The sequence below is a fragment of the Brassica napus genome, unplaced genomic scaffold (assembly GCF_020379485.1).
Source record: "Brassica napus cultivar Da-Ae unplaced genomic scaffold, Da-Ae ScsIHWf_1315;HRSCAF=1878, whole genome shotgun sequence".
NCBI classification, from domain to species: domain Eukaryota; kingdom Viridiplantae; phylum Streptophyta; class Magnoliopsida; order Brassicales; family Brassicaceae; genus Brassica; species Brassica napus.
Genome location: NW_026014731.1, coordinates 21,239 through 37,921, shown reverse-complemented (window position 1 = coordinate 37,921; position 16,683 = coordinate 21,239). Strand labels below are relative to the sequence as shown.

The 16,683-nt window shown below is 41.9% G+C and overlaps 1 non-coding gene across 1 annotated transcript; it reads left to right on the top strand.

The window, feature by feature from the left end:
- Window positions 1-12,601: 12,601 nt before the first annotated feature.
- LOC125596871 lies at window positions 12,602-12,708 on the top strand. Its single transcript, XR_007331290.1, has one exon. It is a non-coding gene; the product is annotated as a small nucleolar RNA R71 (small nucleolar RNA).
- Window positions 12,709-16,683: the final 3,975 nt, after the last annotated feature.

Below are 16,683 nucleotides of genomic sequence, written 5' to 3'. Positions count from 1 at the left end.
TGGCAAATACTGTTAGTGAGCTTCTTCGGTTTCTCAGCTTTTACCAAGCATGGGAATTAAGTGCGATGAAACAAAACTCAGATAGTCTATCGGTCAAAATTGCAGCGAATCCGGTTCACCATGCGAAGATGGAAGACGTCGGTATGGATTGTCATTTAATATGCGATGAGATCATACGAAAGAATATTGCCACCGAACATGTCTCGACGAAATCTCAGTTATCTGACATCTTCACCAAAGCTTTGGGAAAAAAGGAAGTTGAAGTTTTTCTTGGCAAGTTGGGAGTGTGTGATCTCCACTCTCCTCCTTGAGAGGAGGTATTGGGCCTAGGCCTTATATGTTTATTATTGTACGTTAGGTTAATTGATATATATTGAGCACTCTTGTATATAAGGCACAGCCTTTGAATGAGATTGAATAAGAAACCTCTTTACAACTACTAAAGTTTCTTGACAAAGTATCGGTTAATTCTATTTATGTTCACTACCAAACTAAACTGATGAAATATCCATCTCTCTTTGCTTCTATATTTTTTACCCTTTTTGTTTAGAACCCTAGAAATTATACATTTTGTTAACTATTCTTTGTATTCATTTTCTTAAAATTATATTTATATTCCTAGAAGAAAAAACTCTATATTAATATTACTTTATTAATGTTATTGCTTTCAGATTTTTCCTAAATATGGTTTTGTAAGTCATACAGTGTATAGTAGTACTATATATATGAACTACTGATATCAGTGAAGCAAATAATTTATACGATTATAAATCGCGTCATAACATTTGCAGAAAGCGTGATTGAAAAATATGTAGATCCATATCTGCCTCTTGTTTTACCAATAAAACAAAATATTTGCCTGTTGTGCAATAATTCAAATATAGAAAGTAACCAAAAAAAAGAATATTAAAGAAGAAGTAAAAGGGTACGAATGTATATGATACGTACAAGAGGTTAGGTAACATCTAATATTCGTTGGTCCCTTTGTGTTTGTTGTCAAACGAAAGAGGGAGTCAATTGCTGAAATGCTCATTCAACAGAAAAATATTCTTCTTATATACTCTTCCTTTTCCTGACAAGAAAAAACTCTTCCTTTTTAATTCATTTATTATGATTTTTTTTTTGTAAACTGAATTTATTATGATTTTTTTTTAGTTAAAGATAATTAAAAAAATTATTTTAAAGGGCCTTCATATTTTTTTTTTTGACAGTGAAAGCATCTACAGACTCATGTGGACTCTGTAAACCAAAGTGGCAACTCTGCATCCATGTGTACGGCGAATGACGGTTGTATCCGAGCACTGCGTTCCAAAAATACAGTATGATACACAAGAAAGAGAAACAAACAATACAGCTTTTAAAAGACAGGCGATGGAAGGAGAAAGCACGTTGAATAATCTTCAATGGAGTGATTGCAGAAGCAAGATAGTGGAGTTAGACCACAGACCAGAAAGCAAGAAGTTCACTTCCCAAATTCCTTCCTGAATTCTTCAGAGCAATAGCCTTGGACCTTGCTATACAAATAGCAACTTCAGAATTTTTAATGGTGGGGCAGTTGTTCCCAGATGGAAACGTGAATTCCGCTCTTTCCAAATTTCATACAAACAAGCTTTCCATATTGATGTTAGGAGTTTTCAAGGCTCCTAAGACAAATGTTGTAGTATAAATGATTGTCGAACCAGTTCTGAGAGATATCAAAGCACCGAGAATGCAAGTAATCACTTAATCTAAGTGCAACCAATGATTTAGATGGGTTTTTAAACTATGACTAATTAACAGAAATAACTAAACGATACTTTCTTAACTATTGGAAAAGAGAACTCATGGATATAGGGATTAGACCTCGGGTGATCAAGTTTCGAACTAAAGATGGCAAACGATCAATCAATCTATTAACCTTAAGCTTAGACACAATCCTAAACAAACTCTATGTCTAGATGAATGTTCATTTACTTAACACAATTCAAACATCAAATGTCTTTGGTTGAATATATGAAAGCAATCATTACTAACAAGTCTATTAGCTATCTTAGCATCTCTAACAACAAATGTCTTTGGCAAAGTATGCTAAAAGCCTAAGAGAGTTGTCTCGGGCATTTCATCGAACACCTTTCGGGTGAGAAATGCCTAAGGATCAACTACTGAGTGGCCAACTCAGAAGATGCTTTATGTTCACTCTACTAGCAAGGAAATATGAATGATCTACACTAAAACATCCTAGTTCTAACCTAATCACCCTTAATCTCCCTAACCCATGAATTCAAAAGGTGATTACTCACTAATCTCCATGATTCCTCTTAAACCCATGGTGGATTTCAGATTAATCATGTAGAGAAACACAGAAAATAAATAAGAACACAGAATTTCAATAATAAACTGATCAATTGATTCAAAGAGATGACTTTCCAAAGGTTTTTGGTGGTTTTTTCTAAGAACAAAGATGATCCGCCTCCTGGTGGCTTACAGAGTAATAAAACATAGGTTTAGAAAATAAAAACGTGCATAATGAAATGACCAAAATGCCCTTGAGAAATCACAAGTTCGAGCAGAAACAAAACACGGAGCGACCTCAGCCTGTCGCTCCGACAAGTCGCTCCAAGCTTCGGGAGCGACCTCGCTGTGTCGCTGCGAGAGGTCGCTCCGGGCTTGTTCTCGCGTCTCCGGGTGATGAACACGCGAGCGACTTCTCCCTGTCGCTCTGGTATGGTCGCTCCGAGCTTCGGGAGCGACTTCAGCACGTCGCTCTGGAAGGTCGCTCCGAGGTCGAAATGCGTGTCTCCGGACGTGAAAACGCGAGCGACTTTGTGCAGTCGCTCTGGATGAGTCGCTCCGGGATGTGGTGCACAGCGACCTCATGCCGTCGCTCCGAGAAGTCGCTCCAGGCAGTGCTCGTCCAAAGACCACTCTAATCACCTCCTTTTGAGCTCCAAATGCACCCAAATGTCTCCAGAAACTCCATGTGGTACTCAAATACCTGATAGAGACATATGTATGCAAAATGCAACCTAGACATGGCTAAATCCTAATCTATATGATGAAAATGCACATGATAAATGGATAAAACAATGTAAATATGCAAGATATCAACTCCCCCAAACTTGTTCTTTTACTTGTCCTCAAGTGAACTTTCTAGAACTTGCAAGGAGAGAGGTTTGAAGGTGGGAGCTCATAGCCAAAAGAAACACAACTAGCAAATATAATTAGCACACTCTCTTATTACACTCTAGCTTCTCTAGGCCTATCTCAAATCCTTTTGTCTCTACACTCATCATCAAGCATCCACACATTCAAATCAACCAACTCTCACATTCATTAAGCACAAAACATCAGGTGAATTCTTGCAAATGGTCCGTTGGTCCAAGTCATTTGGTTGGGTAAGGGAAGGCTTTTATTCAAGTGATTCAAGAGGTTCAAAACATATGATCTTTAAGGTGGTTTACTCTCAAAACAAGTAGCCTTGACATTGCACATAATATATCTAAGAAAGGGACCAACTCATGCATACAATGCTCAATCTCCATTGTTCTACCCTTTTCCCAAACATACAATTACACAATCATTCCCAAATGTCAAACCCAACTCACATCTCTCACCAAAAGATCTTAAGAACTTTAACTCTTTCTTTTTGAAATCTACAAGGGATTTTTCTACAACCTCAAAACATTTCTTAGCTCCTAACAACTTTGCTAGCCCCCTTTTCTTTCTTTTCTCTTTTTTTTTTTTTTTTTCTTTTCTTTTTTTTTTTTTTTTTTTTTTTTTAGGTTGGGGGCCAAGACTTTTCAAAACTAGAGCTAGAGGTTCTCTACTTATCCCAGAAAATCAATTCACTTAAGCACAAAGAGTCTATCCTTTTTATTTTCATTTCTCCCAAATCATGATCACAACACTCACCCTCCCACCTATAGCTAGACAATAGAGTGTCCAATCTAGCAAAAATGAAGATCAAGCATTGTCGTTCCCGATACTCTCAACATTATGCGCATGTAAGACTTTCCGAAGAAGGCCTCACTCATCAAACAATGAAAGCTTAAAAGGAAGGAAAGGTTTTGGGAGTGGTCTACCACTAGAGTTTGTCAAAAAGATTGGCATAAAAGATGACAACTCAAGTGTGTATAGCCATGACTCAGTACACAAGGGACCCTAAGCAAGAAGCATTAAGTTCATTCATTTCAAATAAGGTTGTAGTTGGCTTCAAAGACTGAGTTTCAGCAATCAACAAGTTTCAAGAAGAGTTTTCAAGGCTCGAAACATACAAGTCTTTTCGAGAGGTGCATGGCTACTCAATGGTGCAACGTAGTGTTCTTTACAAGGCATTTAAAATCATTGCTCCCAATGCAAGTGAATGCAACCTATATGCTCTAGACTCTCCTAATGGTGCAAATGATGCAAACTAAATGAAAAATCTTTTTTTTTTTTTTATGCAAATAGGTGTGCAATGCATGACTCAAATGAAACACAATCAAAGCAAACATGATCAAATGCTTGGTACCTCCCCCAAACTTGAGTTACACTCCTATAGTAGGTAGGGGCAGATGCCCCAGCATCGTCGTCGTCAGGAGGGAAGGTGGTGTAGTAACCACCGGATGCTGTACCGGAGCCTCCATACCATGGCTGGCTCTCAACCTCGTCAATCTCGTCCTCACTGTCTGAAGAAGCAAGGGATGGGGATTTGTTGCCGGAAGTGGAAGGTTGAGTGGGTGGGTTCCTCCACTTACGCTGAAGCTGCGCAGCAGTGAGGGGGAAACCAAGAGCATCAGGCGGGGGTGGAGGCTGGGGGTTTGAGGTGTTCGCGAAAGCGAAATCGGCTGAGCTACATCCAGCTATTCCTCCCCTAGTTAAAACATCAGCTACTTTCTTCATGAACTTGGCTGAAGTCTTTGCCTGCTTCTTCACAGTCTTGCTGAGCGCCTTGCACTTATCCTTCAGCTTTTCTATCGTTCTGTCCTGAGCTTTGTTCCACCTCTGGAGACGACCAATGTGGTCATGAGCATCACGGAGAGCTCCAGGAGGAAGGACTCCGTCATGGGGCTTGAAGTAGTAGCGCGGAGGTCCATAGATATGCTCAGAGGTGTCTGCAACAGGCGAATCAGGTTGCGTAGGGACACTCCTTCTCCTTGATGGAGCTGCTTGAATTGGATCGAGAGGCCCGTGTTCTCCAAGAAAGTACTCCTGGGGAATGTTGAAGCTGACAGCTCCAGGTATCTCTAAACTCGTCAGGTTCCGGTTTGGAAGAACCACCTCGACTGGCTTGCCCTGCAAGTAGTAGTGGTAGACGTAGTCCTTCCCATACATCCCACTGAAATAGGTGGCAATCCTCAAGTAGGTGCCATCAATGAACCTAGGCCCCGCTGCGTCCTTTCCCAAGGGAACATTCAGAAATTGGAGCAGTGGTGTGATCATTCCGCCTATCCCCATCTTTGGGCGCGAATCAGTGGTGTACCACGCCCAGTCTCTGTAGTGTTCGAGACGGCCCACGAAGAAACTGACCATCCCAAATGTAGCATAGATATCAGTGCTGGGAAGGGGTAACACTCCAGGTTGAGTGTAGGGACGGATAGCCGGACAGAGCAGTCGCATGTCTTCCTCAGTAACATTACCAGCTTGCTTCCGTGGGTAGAAAGCATGGACTAGCAATGTGTGGAGGTAGCGTACAGACGGGTGTCGGATGTGTGAGTTCTTGTCAGCCCCGGTGGAGTGTCTGTTTCCAGTGATCAACTTCCAAAGCTCTGTGGGAAGGTTCTCACACTTGGGAAGGGAGTGGTCTTCTAGGTCTTGGAATCCCATGACCCTCCCAATGTCTTTGAAGTTCATGTTGTACTCTCTTCCATTGACCTTGAAGCTGATTTTTCCCCATCCTTGCCTCACATGCGCCGTGTCGTGGTAAGTGACCACAAGAGAGGATAGGAACTGACAAGTGACATCCTTGTAGAAAGGATAAGCCATGGTGAGGAGTTTTGGCATCTTCAAATGTCCCAGCATCGCCTCAATATCAGATTCTAGGCCCAACTCCTTCAGCAAATCGAGGTCGGCGAACCTGGTTGGAGCCCAAGTGACCCCATTCTTCAAGTGATCATACAGCTCCTCCACAGATGGAGTTTTGCCCTGTCTCGATCAACAGCAACCCCTTTGCCCTTTGACATCTTGGCTTTCTTCGTAGGTGCTGGCTCATCATCACTCTCAGTTTCACCTTCCTCATGGGTGGGAACTGCTACACTTTTCCCTGCCCTCTTCTCTTGTTCTTTCGATTTCCTTGCAGCCAACGTCTGCTGTCGCACAGTCCTCTGCGTCCCTGAGCCAGTTGGCTCGCTGGTTAACGCTTTTCCTCTTAGTGCAAACTCTTGACTTTCGGCTTCTTGCCTCTCAGCTTCCAACCTGCCCTTTGTCTTCTTAACCATTTTCACCTGAAAAGTTACAAACTTGGAAAGGGATAAGTAGATGGAAGTGAAGAAAAAGAAGACTTTGCAAGCGAACATTTTGCAAGAATGAACTTAACAAATGAATTTTTCAGTTTAAACTCAAGTTCAACACAATGCAACAATGTAACATCTTAACGCATCTAGTGCACCCGCAAACACACCCAATTAAGGTCAAATTCGAAAAACCCCCAAATCCATGAACCCTAATTTTGCCAAAGTGCAAATTAAACTCAATTTCACATTAATTCAACAACCCAACATGATAGATAAGCTTTCCCTAGTCTATTTCACCACAATCTAGCAAGAAGAGGACCAAATTTCGACTTTCAAATTCTAGGGTTCATGGACCTACGAATTTGAATTTAAAAACTCAATACCTTGCTCTGGATGAAAGGAAATGGTGAATGGGTGGTGAGGAATAGACTACAGGGGCGAAAGCTTGGATTTAGAAACAAGAACTAGTTGATTTGGGTGAGAATTGAGAAAGTTTTGGGGATTTTGGTGTGGATGAGTTTGAGAGAGTTTGTGAGTTTGTGAGAGGAGGGGAGGGGGATAGAGTTGGAGTCGCGGGGTTGGGGTAGGTTTAGGGTCGTCCGGTTCGGTTTAGGGTGGTCTAGGGTCGGTTTACTTGAATCAAACCGGGGTTTAGAGTTAGGAAACTTACCTGGACCGGGTCGGGAGCGACTTGAGGGTGTCGCTGGGAGAGGTCGCTCCCGCGTCGTTTCCTCGCGTCGCGAGTCGACGAAATCGCGAGCGACCTTGGAGTGTCGCTCCGGAAAGCTCGCTCTGAGTTGGAGCGACTTGAAGGTGTCGCTCTAGGACGTCGCTCCGCGTCCGTTTCGACGAAAACACGAGCGACTCCGAGGTGTCGCTCCCATAACGTCGCTCCCAGCTGGAGCGACCCTTCGACCTCGCTCCGAGACCTCGCTCTGAGGCGATTTTTCTCGATCCGACGACGAAAACGCGAGCGACCTTGTGGTGTCGCTCTCGAAACCTCGCTCCCAGCTGGAGCGACCTCGAGGTGTCGCTGTGAGACCTCGCTCCCACGCACGACTCCTGCTCAAAACTGAACCGATCAAGTACCTGCACACAACTTCTCTCTCTTTTTTTTTTTTTTTATGCAAAAGATGAAAAATGAAAATACCAATGCAATATATACAAGGATACGCATGGGACTTCCTCCCAAGTGAGCTTGTTTAAAGTCCCGAGCTTGACTTTGCCTCCTTTTAGATTAGGCCGGGGTAGGATCAGACAGTGGAGTTGAAACCCCATCTTCCTCTGGTGCAGTAGCCATGTAGAGCTTAACCCTTTGTCCATTGACTGTGAAGTCTCTTCCATCAGTGCTCCACAAAACTATTGCTCCATATGGTCTAACCTCCTTGACCTTGAAAGGACCGGACCACCTTGACTTAAGCTTTCCTGGAAACAACTTCAGCCTAGAGTTGTAGAGAAGAACTTGGTCTCCTTCTTTAAACTCTCTCTTCAGGATGTTCTTGTCATGGAAAGCCTTAGTCTTCTCCTTGTAGATTCTTGAGTTCTCAAAAGCATCCATTCTTATCTCATCAAGCTCGTGTAGCTGAAAGAGCCTTTTCTCCTTGGCACTCTTGATGTCAAAGTTCAGCAACTTTATTGCCCATAGTGCCTTGTACTCAAGCTCCACTGGCAGATGGCAAGCTTTCCCATACACTAGGTTGAAAGGTGTGGTGCCCAGTGGTGTCTTGTACGCTGTCCTATAAGCCCAAAGTGCATCGTCAAGCTTATTGGACCAATCCTTCCTTGTAATCCCCACAATCTTCTCCAGAATAGATTTGATCTCCCTGTTAGAAATCTCAACTTGGCCACTTGTTTGGGGATGATAAGGAGTTGCCACCTTGTGCTTCACACCGTTCTTCTTGAGAAGTCCCTCAAGCAGTTTGTTAATGAAGTGGGAACCTCCATCACTGATTACAACTCTTGGGACTCCAAACCTTGGGAAGATGATGCTCTTGAACATCTTGATTACAACTCTAGCATCATTGGTGGGGCTTGCAATGGCTTCCACCCATTTGGAGACATAATCAACAGCCACAAGGATATATTTGTTGCCAAAAGATGATGGAAATGGTCCCATGAAGTCAATACCCCAGACATCAAACACTTCAACTTCAAGGATTGGATTTTGAGGCATCTCATTCCTCTTGGTGATGTTTCCTCTTCTTTGGCAAGAATCACACTTCGAAACAAAGGCTTGTGTATCCTTGAACATGTGTGGCCACCAGAATCCAGCTTGTAATACTTTTGCAACTGTCTTGAAGGTGGCAAAGTGTCCTCCATAGGATGATCCATGACACTGTGCAAGGATCCCATCAATCTCCTCATTTGCAACCACTCTCCTATAAAGCTGATCTTTGCAGAGAATGTAGAGGTAGGGCTCGTCCCAGTAATATCTTTTCACATCCTTGTAGAACTTCTTCTTGGCATAGCCTACAAGATTCAAAGGTTCTCTCCCTGTGGCTAGGTAGTTAACCAAATCAGCATACCAAGGTTCTTTCTCCTCTGTTGCTTTGACCTCTTCCAGCTTCCTACCAGTCTCACAAACTGCTATCACTGCTTCGATAGCCATGATCTGCTCTTCAGGAAGTCCTTCGTCAATAGGGACACCAGACTCTATCCTCAACCTGGACAAATGATCAGCTACTCCATTCTCAACTCCAGGTTTGTCCTTGATCTCCATATCAAACTCTTGGAGCAAAAGGATCCACCTCAAAAGCCTGGGTTTTGCATCTTTCTTGGCCAGAAGGTGTCTCAAGGCAGCATGATCTGTGTAGACAATGACTTTAGACCCAACCAAGTAGCTCCTGAACTTCTCAAAGGCAAAAACAATTGCCAGCATCTCCTTCTCTGTTGTGGCATACCTCATTTGAGCATCATTGAGGGTTTGGCTGGCATAGTAGATCACATGGGTTTTGCCATTTTTCTTCTGCCCCAGAACAGCTCCCACAGCATAGTCACTGGCGTCACACATGATCTCAAAAGGGAGATCCCAATCAGGTGGCTGGACAATTGGGGCACTAACGAGTTCACCTTTCAGCTTCTTGAAAGCTTGTAGACATTCCACATCAAAACTGAAGGTAGCTTCCTTGCACAGCAGCCTGGTCAAAGGTCTAGTGATCATGGAGAAGTCCTTGATGAACCTCCTGTAGAATCCAGCATGACCAAGAAAACTCCGGATGTCTTTCACTGTCTTTGGTTGAGGCAGACCAACCATAACATCGATCTTGGCTTTATCCACCTCAATCCCCTTCTCTGAAATCTTGTGTCCTAGCACAATCCCTTCTTTGACCATGAAGTGACACTTCTCCCAATTCAGCACAAGGTTGGTGTCTTCACATCTCTGTAGGACCCTGCACAAATTTGACAAACAAGCAGAAAACGAAGATCCGTAGACAGAGAAATCATCCATGAATACCTCCACAACATCCTCAATCAGATCAGAGAAAATTGACATCATGCACCTTTGAAAGGTAGCTGGAGCATTACATAGACCAAATGGCATCCTTCGATATGCAAAGGTGCCATAGGGACATGTGAATGTCGTTTTCTCTTGATCATTGGGATGTATGGGGATTTGGAAAAATCCTGAGTATCCATCAAGGAAACAATAGAATGGGTGATTTGCAAGTCTCTCAAGCATCTGATCAATAAATGGTAGTGGAAAATGATCCTTTCTAGATGCAGAGTTTAGTTTTCGGTAATCAATGCACATTCTATGACCTGTGATGGTTCTTGTTGGTATCAATTCATCCTTGTCATTCTTGATCACAGTGATACCACCTTTCTTTGGTACAACATGCACAGGTGATACCCATTTAGAATCTGAGATAGGGTAAATAACACCAGCATCTAGGAGTTTAAGAATCTCTTTCTTTACAACATCCTTCAGGTTAGGATTTAACCTTCTTTGATGCTCGATAGAAGTCATTGATTCATCCTCAAGATGTATCCTATGCATGCACAAAGAGGGTGATATCCCCTTGATGTCATCTAGTGAGTAACCTATTGCCTTTCTAAATCTTTTAAGTGTTTTCAAAAGTTCAGATAGCTCATTCTCAGTAAGTTCACTACTCACAATGACAGGGTAAGTTTCATTAGGACCAAGGAATGCATACCTTACACCATGGGGAAGAGGTTTAAGCTCCACTTTAGGTGCCTTTAGTTCACTCCAGTCATCCTGCTGGTTGTCCTCTCGTTGAGTGACTGAGACTTGTTGGTGAACCATCTGTGGAAGCTCCTCATACTGGTCCTTACTGAAAAACGCCTGGTGTGAATCCAGCATCATCCCATAGGCAGTACTCTCCAGGTTCTCAATCACCTCAGCCTCTTTCTCTACAGTTAAAGCATGCTGTAGAGGGTCCTCTAGTGACAACTCTTCTAGGAGTTCATCAGCAAGGGCATCCATCTCTTCGATGTAGAACACTTGGCCCTGAACTGTTGGCCTCCTCATTACTTCCTTGATGTCGAAATGCAGAACGTGCCCTTTACCCAGATGGAGATCAATCTTGCCTTCTTTCACATTAACAATAGCTCCTGCTGTGGCTAAGAAAGGTCTTCCAAGGATTAAAGGATCTTGAGCTTCTTCACCCATTTCAAGCACCACAAAGTCTGTAGGGATCTCATAATTTCCAACCATCACTGGGAGGTCCTCTAAGATACCCACAGGGTACTTCACTGAACGATCAGCCAATACCAGAGAAAGTCTACACTTCTTGTACTGAGTGAAACCCAGCTTCTTAGCAACAGATAGGGGCATCAAGCTGACACTAGCTCCCAAATCGCAGAGACATCTATCAAATACCATAGGCCCAAGAGCGCAAGGTAATGTGAAGCATCCAGGATCTTCTAGCTTCTTTGGAATGACCAGTCTCTGAATGATAGCACTGCACTCATGAGTGAGAATCACCATGCCCTCCATCTCTTTCTTCTTTGCAGCTACAGCATCTTTGAGGAACTTGCTGTATTGAGGGATCAGCATGAAAGCATCTATAATGGGCATTGTGACTTGGACTTCACTCATTTGCTTGTCAAACAAAGCCTTGTACTTCTCTAGCAGCTGCCTCTTGAATCGACCTGGGAATGGAAGCTTGGGTTCATAGGCAGGAGGAACAAAAGAATTTTCACTTGCTGGAGTGACGACTTCACCATCTTTAACTGTTTTCTTCTCTTCTCCAACCTTTCCTTTTCCTTTTGCTTCCACTATTTTTTCCAAGATCTCGTCATTGATCTTCTCATCAACAATCACCACTTCATCATCTATGGTGATGGCAACCCCCTCATTTTGTTTCTCAGCATCCTTGGTGAGAGTTCTCTGAGGTAACTCCTTACCACTCCTGAGAGTGATAGCTTTCATGGTTTCCTTGGGGTTTTGCTCAGATTTACCAGGTAGAGAACCTTGTTGGCGATTTTGTTGAGTATTCATGGCAGCAAACTGGTTCTCCAAAGCTCTGAACTTGTTGTTGAGCTCATTGTAGCTCCCATCAATCTTTGAGTGAAGATTCTTCAACTCATAGCCAACATGCTTCTCACTTCTTGTTTGGGACTCCAGGATTTGTTTCAGTAGAGCATCAGTGCTGCTGACTTGAGGAGTGGAGGTAGAGGGATTAGATTGTTGTTGGGAAGAATGGTTGCCCTTGTTGTTGAAACCAGGAGGAGGGTTCTGCTGAGGTTGATAGCTGCCTTGCTGATTGTTCCGAGGCTGATAACCACTCTGCTGGTTGTTGGAATAGGACTTCTGTTGGTAGTTGTTGTACTGAAAGTTGGGTTCTTTCTTGTACCAGCTACCATTGTTGTTGATGAAACACAGCTCTTCCTGACCTTCCAAACCCTCAACTTCATGGACAACAGCTGGTGTCTCTTGGCTTGGGTTGCCGACAAAGTGCAGCTGCTCTTGGGTAGCTTTATCAGCAAGGAGGATGTCTATCTTATCCTGTAGAGCTTTCAACTCCTTCCTCGTTTGCTTATCCTCAGTTCTACTGCTTCTGTCGTGGTCTCCACTGTAGACTGCATCACTCTTAACCATGTTGTCAACCAGCTCCTCTGCATCCTCCTCAGTTCTCCCCAAGAAGAACCCATTACTAGCTGTATCCAGTCTGGCTCTGTACTTAGGGAGAGCACCACGGTAGAATGTGCTCAGCAAGCTCTCCTTAGAGAAACCATGGTGTGGGCATTGAGCTTGATAGCCCTTGAATCTCTCCCAGGCTTCACTGAAACCTTCCAAGCCCTTCTGTTGAAAGCTGGAGATCTCGTTTCTCAGCTTAGCAGTTCTTGAAGTAGAGAAGAACTTCTCCAAGAATGCTTTCTTGCAGTCATCCCAAGTGGTAATGGAGTCGCTGGGTAGAGACTTCTCCCACTGACGTGCCTTATCCCCCAAAGAGAAAGGGAATAGCTTGAGCTTTAAGGCATCTTCGGACACACCATTGGTTTTTGACAACCCACAGTAGCTGTCGAACCTGTCCAAGTGATCAAATGGATCCTCTAGAGCCAAGCCATGATACTTGTTGTTCTCAATCACGTTGAGGAGTCCTGACTTGATCTCAAAGTTGTTGGCTGCCACGGCGGGTGCTCGGATTCCCAATCTATGACCATGAATGTTGGGACGGTCGTAAGTGCCAATGGGGCGAGCTGCTCGCTGTTGGTTAGGTGGACCATTGTTGTTAGCGCCATTGACGCCTGCATCTTCTTGATGAACGTCTCCCATGTCAGTGTTCAGTCTCTGCAATTGAGCCTGATGTTCTTCTTCTCTTCTCTTTCTAGCACACTCTCTCTCTAAAGCTCTGATGTCTGCTGCTCTTGGAACTAGGTTTGATGGACCCTTGCTCCTCAAGTTCATACACCTGTAGATTAAAGGGAGGTGAAGAAGAGTCAGTAACAAAAGAAAATAAAAATGACTTAGTCTCAAGCAATTGACTAAATCTCAATGTTCAAATCTACTCAGAATTTGGCAACGGCGCCAATTTGATGTTAGGAGTTTTCAAGGCTCCTAAGACAAATGTTGTAGTATAAATGATTGTCGAACCAGTTCTGAGAGAAATCAAAGCACCGAGAATGCAAGTAATCACTTAATCTAAGTGCAACCAATGATTTAGATGGGTTTTTAAACTATGACTAATTAACAGAAATAACTAAACGATACTTTCTTAACTATTGGAAAAGAGAATTCATGGATATAGGGATTAGACATCGGGTGATCAAGTTTCGAACTAAAGATGGCAAACGATCAATCAATCTATTAACCTTAAGCTTAGACACAATCCTAAACAAACTCTATGTCTAGATGAATGTTCATTTACTTAACACAATTCAAACATCAAATGTCTTTGGTTGAATATATGAAAGCAATCATTACTAACAAGTCTATTAGCTATCTTAGCATCTCTAACAACAAATGTCTTTGGCAGAGCATGCTAAAATCCTAAGAGAGTTGTCTCGGGCATTTCATCGAACACCTTTCGGGTGAGAAATGCCTAAGGATCAACTACTGAGTGGCCAACTCAGAAGATGCTTTATGTTCACTCTACTAGCAAGGAAATATGAATGATCTACACTAAAACATCCTAGTTCTAACCTAATCACCCTTAATCTCCCTAACCCATGAATTCAAAAGGTGATTACTCACTACTCTCCATGATTCCTCTTAAACCCATGGTGGATTTCAGATTAATCATGTAGAGAAAGACAGAAAATAAATAAGAACACAGAATTTCAATAATAAACTGATCAATTGATTCAAAGAGATGACTTTCCAAAGGTTTTTGGTGGTTTTTTTCTAAGAACAAAGATGATCTGCTTCCTGGTGGCTTACAGAGTAATAAAACATAGGTTTAGAAAATAAAAACGTGCATAATGAAATGACCAAAATGCCCTTGAGAAATCACAAGTTCGAGCAGAAACAAAACACGGAGCGACCTCAGCCTGTCGCTCCGACAAGTCGCTCCAAGCTTCGGGAGCGACCTCGCTGTGTCGCTGCGAGAGGTCGCTCCGGGCTTGTTCTCGCGTCTCCGGGTGATGAACACGCGAGCGACTTCTCCCTGTCGCTCTGGTATGGTCGCTCCGAGCTTCGGGAGCGACTTCAGCACGTCGCTCTGGAAGGTCGCTCCGAGGTCGAAATGCGTGTCTCCGGACGTGAAAACGCGAGCGACTTTGTGCAGTCGCTCTGGATGAGTCGCTCTGGAACGTGGTGCACAGCGACCTCATGCCGTCGCTCCGACAAGTCGCTCCAGGCAGTGCTCGTCCAAAGACCACTCTAATCACCTCCTTTTGAGCTCCAAATGCACCCAAATGTCTCCAGAAACTCCATGTGGTACTCAAATACCTGATAGAGATATATGTATGCAAAATGCAACCTAGACATGGCTAAATCCTAATCTATATGATGAAAATGCACATGAATAAACGGATAAAACAATGTAAATATGCAAGATATCACATATATTTAGGGGAAGACAGACTACCAGTCAATAACACTTTGCCAACTAGTAAGAGCGTTGGAAACGCCCAAGCGAACCAAACATTTTCTCTAAACCTCCGCCGAGTAAACTCATTCTAAAAACAAATGATCTTTGGATTCTTGATGTAAACCAAAGAGCAGGCAAAAGTACCTTCAACGTCTAAATTATAACAAATGACTAGATTTTGATCCGCGTTTCAAAAGCGCAGGATCGATTTCATCAGTCCAAAATTATTTTTAAGCAATTTCTAATTTTGTATATAATTAATAGATTTTCAAGTTTCATGTACGTCATTTTCTTAAGTTATATTTTAGGTGAGTAATGTTGTGGACCGTGAGAAGAATTATTAATATGCACCATGTTAAAGGAGGGCATTTGGATACATGTTTCGGTCTATTTGGAATTTGGGTTATTGATATAGAGATTTAATTTTCATTCGGGTATTTATAAACATTGATTCATATTTGGTTTAGATATTTGTGGGTTTGGTTCGTGTACAAATATCCGTTTAAATTAAGTAAACAAAATAAAGCATCTAAATATAATTTAAAATCCTCAAAATCCAAAATACAAATAGTATATGACATAGAAATTTGAATATTTAAAATCCTTGACATGAAATTGGTACAGTTTGGATATTGGATGGGGAACCAGTAGGTATTTAATTTAGTGTATTTTCTGTGTTTTAAATATTTTGACTATTTTAGATATTTATTTTCAACTGTTTTTGATATTTTCAAGTATTTTTTAAAAATTCGAATATTTTTGAGTATTTTAGATATTTTGAATAGTAAATAAAAACAATTCACTTGCGAAAACTGCATTTTCTATTGATCCAACCACTCTTCTGACCTGAACCGGTTATGAATCAAAGTTTGTTGTTTAAAAAAATAGATATATTTAAACATATAAATGGGATTTGAATATTTTTGAGCACTCGAAATATTTTGGTTTGAACCATATTTGGTTCTGGTCCTTCATATACCAAAGTTTTGGACCTGTTTGAATATTTTACCAGTTTCGATTAAGTATTGGCATAACTTTTTATTCAGTTCAGTTTTTCGGGTTTGAATATTTTTCTCAGCCTATGCCATGTGGTTTCTTAAATTAAATATTAGAAATTTAGGTGAGAGAAAATATTAGGGATGTCATTTTTAATTTTATTACACCAGTAATTTTTAATATATTTTGGGAAGAAAATTTTACTTTTTTGGGAATATATTACATTTGTTAGTAATATTGTAAATAAATTTTTTTTTTACTTTTCATAAAGTATCACTTTAGGTTTAATATATTCGTTCTTCATCACAAAGACTGAAAGAAGATGATGTATGTGCACTTGTGATGGCAAAGCATCATCACCATTCACAGAATCATTTCGTATGACTAAGTAAACAACACCATGAGCACCTTCCCCGAGACAGATAGAGCGTACCCATGAAGAACTTACAGAAGCTTTAGAGTTTTGGGTAATTTTTTCCTGCCGCTTCAAAGACACTACGATCGATGATTTATAAGCTACTCTCGCTTTGATCATTTTTGGATGGAGGTTCCGTTGCAGCCAATGAAAAACAAACTGGAGATTTAACAGATGTGGATAGCTCTTGTAAACAGCCGCTTCAAAATGCTCTTTGACTGATGATTTGTAGACTGCTACCAAATTGATCACGATATGCAAAGAGGAAAGTAGGAAGGTTTTCATGTTTTCTGCCACTAAACCCGAGACAGAAACAAAGTTCTTGTGTAAAGAAAAAGTAAAACGTTGATAAGGATCTAAAGAAGGC